This window comes from Phascolarctos cinereus, unplaced genomic scaffold (assembly GCF_003287225.1).
Source record: "Phascolarctos cinereus isolate Bilbo 61053 unplaced genomic scaffold, phaCin_HiC Scaffold_1;HRSCAF=81, whole genome shotgun sequence".
In the NCBI taxonomy this organism is placed as follows: domain Eukaryota; kingdom Metazoa; phylum Chordata; class Mammalia; order Diprotodontia; family Phascolarctidae; genus Phascolarctos; species Phascolarctos cinereus.
In genome coordinates this window covers 266,876,065-266,882,064 of record NW_027555514.1, presented here as the reverse complement: position 1 = coordinate 266,882,064, position 6,000 = coordinate 266,876,065, and the positions used below count along the sequence as shown (strand labels likewise).

At 37.5% G+C, this 6,000-nt stretch overlaps 1 long non-coding RNA gene across 1 annotated transcript in view; it reads left to right on the top strand.

Annotated features, from left to right (window-relative positions):
- Positions 1-1,697: 1,697 nt before the first annotated feature.
- Positions 1,698-6,000, top strand: part of LOC144455775 (uncharacterized) — a 29,180-nt gene continuing 24,877 nt past the window's right edge. The window contains exon 1 of the long non-coding RNA XR_013484519.1: positions 1,698-1,929. This is a non-coding gene — a long non-coding RNA (uncharacterized LOC144455775). The remainder of the gene's footprint in view (positions 1,930-6,000) is intronic.

The window sequence follows — 6,000 nt, the reverse complement described above, 5'->3', positions numbered from 1 at the left end:
GCTTACTGAGAATTAAAGTAATAACAGAAAACTGTCTGAAACAGTTCAAGAGAGTAACCATCAGTGAAAGTTACATCATTTAGTGGGAAATAAAAAAAGAGACCCAGAGCAATAATCCTGAGGCTAAGAATTCAGAAGGACATTTCAGGGACTATAAAAATTCTCTTTGTCCATGTCTTTCTGTCTGTCTTTCTCTCTGTCTCTGACTGTCTGTCTCTGTCTCTTTAACATTCTCTCTCTGTCTTTATCTTTCTGTCTCTGTCTCTCTCTTCCCTCTCTTCTCCTCCCCTCCCTTCCTCTACTTTCTTTTTCTCTTCTCTTCTCTTCTTCTCTTCTCTTCTCTTCTCTTCTCTTCTCTTCTCTTCTCTTCTCTTCTCTTCTCTTCTCTTCTCTTCTCTTCTCTTCTCTTCTCTTCTCTCTTTCTTCTCTTCTTTCCCCTCCTCTTCTCTCTTCCCTTCCTTTCCCTTCCCTCTCTCTCTCTCTCTCTCTCTCTCTCTCTCTCTCTCTCTCTCTCTCTCTCTCTCTCTCTCCTTCTTTCTCTCTCCCTCCTTCCCCCCCCTTTCTTCCCATGAGGGAAAGCCTTTGCATCATTACCAAACTCCACATGCAATTAAAAAGGCAGTCATTGCTGACCATAATTTCATTAAATCGATTTTCTTCAAAGATATTTGCAGCTCCTCTGAGGTTTAGAAGTGAAACCAGCTTCCAGATTATTCATTTTCCTCTATAAGTACTTGCAAGCTGAGATTGGTGTTGCTGGTTCACTCATGAATGCTGAGTGCCTGACATTGATTTATTTTCTACTCATAGAAAAGAGCTTTCTAAATGAATGGGTGGTATCCATACAGGTCCTAATGGCCCAATACCCGAACCTTGCAAGACCATTACAATAGCACCTTTTGTGGACATTTTTCAAAGAAACCCTCACAATTGCCCAGGAACAGAGTCTCAGCTGCCCTCAAATTGAGCCCTGCACTCCACAGAGGAGGGCTAAGGCATACGGGATGGTTTGTGGAAGTTGCGTCTGTCACTGCCTTTGAATGAATGAAACAAATATATTAAGCACTTTTTCTGTGTGCCAAGAACTGTGATAAGTGTTGGGGACACAAATACCAAAGCAAAACATTCACGGCCCACAAGACTTTACATTCTAATAAGAGGTGACAATACATATAGATGGGGTATTCTCATTCCCTCACTTTGTGATCCAGCTGACCTGGCCTTCTCTCTGCTTCTCACATATGACTCACTCTCTCCCATCTCTGTGTCTTTGCCCTTGCCATCCCCCATGTCTGAAATTTACTTGCTCCTCAACTCTGACTCATAGAAGTACTCTCTTCCTTTGAATCATAAGTCAAGAACTACCTTCTACATAAAGCCTTTTCCAATTCCCTCTCTAATTTTTAGGGTCTTCCCTCTCAAACTACCTCATATTAATTTTTACTTTCTTTATATTCATTGACATGTAGTCTTCACCCATAGAATGAAACAATAGGAATTGTTCCATCTTTTGTATTTTTTTCTAAATCCAGTTTAGTACAATGTGTGACACATAGTGCATGATTCATAAATGCTTGTTGATCTGATCATTGATTGGCTGACTGATGGAAAGATCCTGAGGTCATAAAGTACAGCATCATGACAGATAGCTCACAACTGCTGGGGACAAGCTGATGGTTGAGAGTCAACATTAGGGTTTTACTTCAGACGTAAGCTAAACATGGCCCTCTCCCTTACATACTATTAACATCTTGCTAAGAGAGTGTTTCCTGTTCACAGCATGTACTGGAATGAATCTTGTTGAGCGACTCATAATCCAGGACTGAAGTTCCTCTGTGTATCTGTAAATTAAACTGCAAAATGAAGAAGGAAGAAACTTAGCATAGGGTTATATGTAATGACAACTTGTCAATGGGGAGGGAATAGAAGGTAGGTTTTTTCCCCATCTCTCTCCTTCTCCTGCTTGAGTAACTGAGGAAAATCATCTCAAGTGTCTTCTGGAAATTATATATGGCAGCAATTGAGGAAGTAATTAGTAGAAATTGAAGAACAAGGGGAAACCAGGAAGAGCTAAGAAGAAGAGAATTCAGAATGCTGGGTCGGGGAAGAGAAAGATTAGGGGGACATTTGCCACATTCTTACATAGGGAAAATAAGAAAAAAATAGGAAATTGCCTTAACCTTAGAAACTGGTGGGTCAGGTGGCCATGTGATGAGCTCAGGCTTACCACCTGGAATGTAAGGAAGATGGAAAGATAGAAGGAAGAAGGATGTCAACCTTGAATAAGTCAAGACAAGATTTTAAGGAGAGATTCTTCTCCAGAGAATAAGACCCCAGGATCATAGGTATGGAACTGGAAGCGATCTCAGAGGCCATCGAGTCTGACATACTTTTTTATAGACATAGAAAACGAGGCCTAGGAAGGTTAAGTAATTTTCCCAGGAACATAGAAATAGCATCAGAGATGGCATTTGAACCTGGGTCTTCTGATTCCAAAGTCAGTGCTTCCACTATACTACACTGACTTTTGGAGATTCCACATCAGTTTGATAGTTTTGATACATATTTGGGACAAATGGATGCCTATTCGTGGGGTTGGTTTGTTTTCCTCCTTTTAACAAATTTTTCATTTTTTTTATCCTGAAATGCTTTACTAAGGGAGTTTTGGTTTCAGTATATTGGTAGGTACCATAAAAAATTTCCCCAAATTTCTTAAGTGAGGCTACAGCAAGGGATAAGGATAGGGACTGGATCTGTGATTTTGTTGATGTGGGAACCTCTCAGGTAAGAAAGTTCCTCTACTAGTTCAGGTTGGCATGGAGTACTAAGAGGTTAAGTTACTTATCCCAGAGTCACACAGCCAGAATGAATGGTAGAACTTGGGTGTGAATTTCAAGAAATAGGTATATATGTAATATCCCAAATAATATACAGGTTCTACAAACTTCTTGAAGGTAGGGAGTACTTTACCATCACTTTTTGGTCACCCAGATGCAATTCATTTCTAATTCTTTCTTTGTCCATGTCAGGATTTTTTCTTTGTTCTCTGAAGCAGAGTTGGAAAGAGTGAGAAGTGAATGTAGTAGGGAATTTACCCAATAGACCTATGTAAAACCATGCCTGTCCTCCACTGATAATCCATAATGTGTTTAATCTACCTAAAAATAACTATTTCACTGAGTTGTCTATGAAATAATTGGTAGATAAATAAATGTGACTCTTATGGCTAATTATTATATCAAGCCAATACCAAGAGAAGAGGGTTCCATCTGGTGTTAATATCTAAGGCAAGACTAACATTTCTGCAAGTTGTCAAAATTAAAATTATTTCTACTACTTGAGGAAGGAACCCAGTCAACTAGCATTTATTAAGTACTTTGTGCTAAGTACTCAGGCTCCTAGAGGTTAGGTAGATAAATTTAGCACGAATATTAACATTTAAAACATTAGAAGCCTGGTATGTAACTGTGATTTATTAGGTCAGTAAATATAGGGTCGATGCAACTGGTTGCAGAAGGAATTATTGATCTCCTATTGGCTTGTCTGACAATCAAAGTTTTCAACACTAAATGATGATGTGGTAACATAGAACATTCTCATCTCTAAGCGCTACTAACACCTAGACCTCAGAGGTTCACTATCAAAGTAACTGTTATAATATATACATACATATATATAAAACCTTTATATATTATACATATATAAAGTATAATATATATATAACTATTATCAAAGTACCCCATATTACAAATTATTGGTATATTTTAAATATTCTGATCTCTCTCTATTATTGAACATAGAAAATAAAAAGCAAAAACTTAAATGGTAACATATGCACATTTGAAGTGCTCTATTTTTTCTATCCAAATATTTCATTTTCTTTACCTGAATCACTACGATGTCTTTCCTGTTTCATACGGAATATTATTCACAACCTTTTAATGAGAATCTGTAAGAAAAGTAACTATCCATATTCAGTTTGGCTTTGTTCTTCCAAATGTTTTTCCCTTGGTTCTAGCTCTGCATTCAGGACACCTGCTGTGGTATCAGATTTTAAGTGTTGAATTTTCAACTTATTAATTACTGTTCTTAAGCTTATCTCTGTCTACTTAACTATTTATGTATCTAGTACTGATAAAGGAGGACTAGTCTTTGTGTCCATTTCACTCTGGATTCAACTACATACTAAAACTCAAAGAGAAAACTCATAGTAAGCAACCTTTATCTTCCATTGCCTTTACTTGCTCTTCATCCTGTGTGTGATCTTTTCTTGCCATTTTCTGTCATTCTCTAGACCAGCTACTATTACAGACAATATGATGTAGTAACAGGACAATCAGTATTCATGCTCACCTATCGATGGGAGCACCAGCTCATGCTCTTCTCATTTCTTTCACTTGGAGAGTATTTATTTAAATCTGCCACTAAGAAGATGCTCAGCATTAGGTTATGAACTAAAATCAGATTTATTTTCAGCTCTTTGTCTCAAGATACCTGTTTGAGAGGCAGAATGATATGGTGGAAGAATTATTAGGTCAAGAGTGAGGAAAACAGTGTTCAAATCTTGCCACCAAAGATAGCAAGTCAGACATTGTGTAACCAAGAACAAGTCATTTCACCCCAAAGAGCCTCACTTTCCTCATCTATAAAATGGGAATATTGATACCTGTACAATCTACCTCACAGGATTGTTGTGAAGAAAGTGCTTGCATGCCTTACAGTATTTTATCAAACTAAGGGGCTAGCAATCCAGAGCAGTTCAACCAATATATAATTTTATGTACAATATATAATACAATTTCTTAAAAAACAAAACAAATCCAGGAAGCTACATGGTAACATGGAAAGAGCATTATATTTGTAGTTAGAAGACTTGGGTTCGACTCTTGGTTCTGTCGCTGACTAGTTGTGAGCCATTGGGTAAAGCATTCAACCTCTCTGACGTTCTGTAATGGGGTTTGCACCAGATGTCCTTTTAAGTCTTTTAGCTCTAAAGTCTATGTAAGTCAAAATTATTTTAAAAAAAACCAAACATTTATGTTTGCTTTGTTCAGGGTAATTTCGAAAAAGAAAATAAAAGAGCACAGCTAACTATCAAATAGGAATCCTTATTCTGGAAGAAGACCATCCACAGTTTTTAACTCATGTACTTCCTTCTGTCTATAAGGAAAACTGGTTTCACTCAGCTGTCTTGAAGTGTTCTTTAAAAAGTGGAGAGTTTTAGCTTCACAACTTTACTCCAAAGTTTCGGTTCCTGTTTACTAGTTTAACAAGCTGGAGTTTATGACTATGTTACCTTTAAAAAGAAACCTCTGGCTGAGAATGCTAGTGGGAGGTCTAATTTTCTGATTTGAGCTGTCTGGGTGACTTCTTCTAATTGAACTCCAACTGGGCACAAGATGTCTTCTCCTAATCCCTTGTCTGTTGTCTGATCGGCTGGGAAAAGGACATGAACCAAATATGAAGTACCTTGTACTCACCTAGCATTTTCATTCCTACCACTGTTTCCTCTGCTAAATACCGCTCTACTTACCCCAACCTAGCTATGATGCAAGTAGGCAAGTAAGATCTAGTGATGGACACTGTTTACTATTCCTGGTATGCACGCAGTGAAAATTTGTACATCAGTTACTGAAGTTTTGCTTGTTCTTTTAAAACCTTGGAACATATTCTTTGGATTAAATATTCAATTCAATTCATAAATAATTTTAAAGTCACTATATGCAAATAGTTGTGCTTAATGCCAAGAATGGAAAGATAATGACAAGTCCCTTATCTCAAAGAGATTAAATTTGATTAGAAATATAACACATTCACAGATAAGAGGAGGGGAAAGGTGATTTGAGAAGGAGAAGAGATCTAGTGGGGAGTAGGGGAATCAAAGCAAGTTTTACAGAGCTGGTGGAGATTGAACTGAATGATGAGGGAAGATAACGGAGATAAGGAGGGTGTGCATTCCAGGTATATGGGATAATATATACAAACCTGCGGAAAATGATC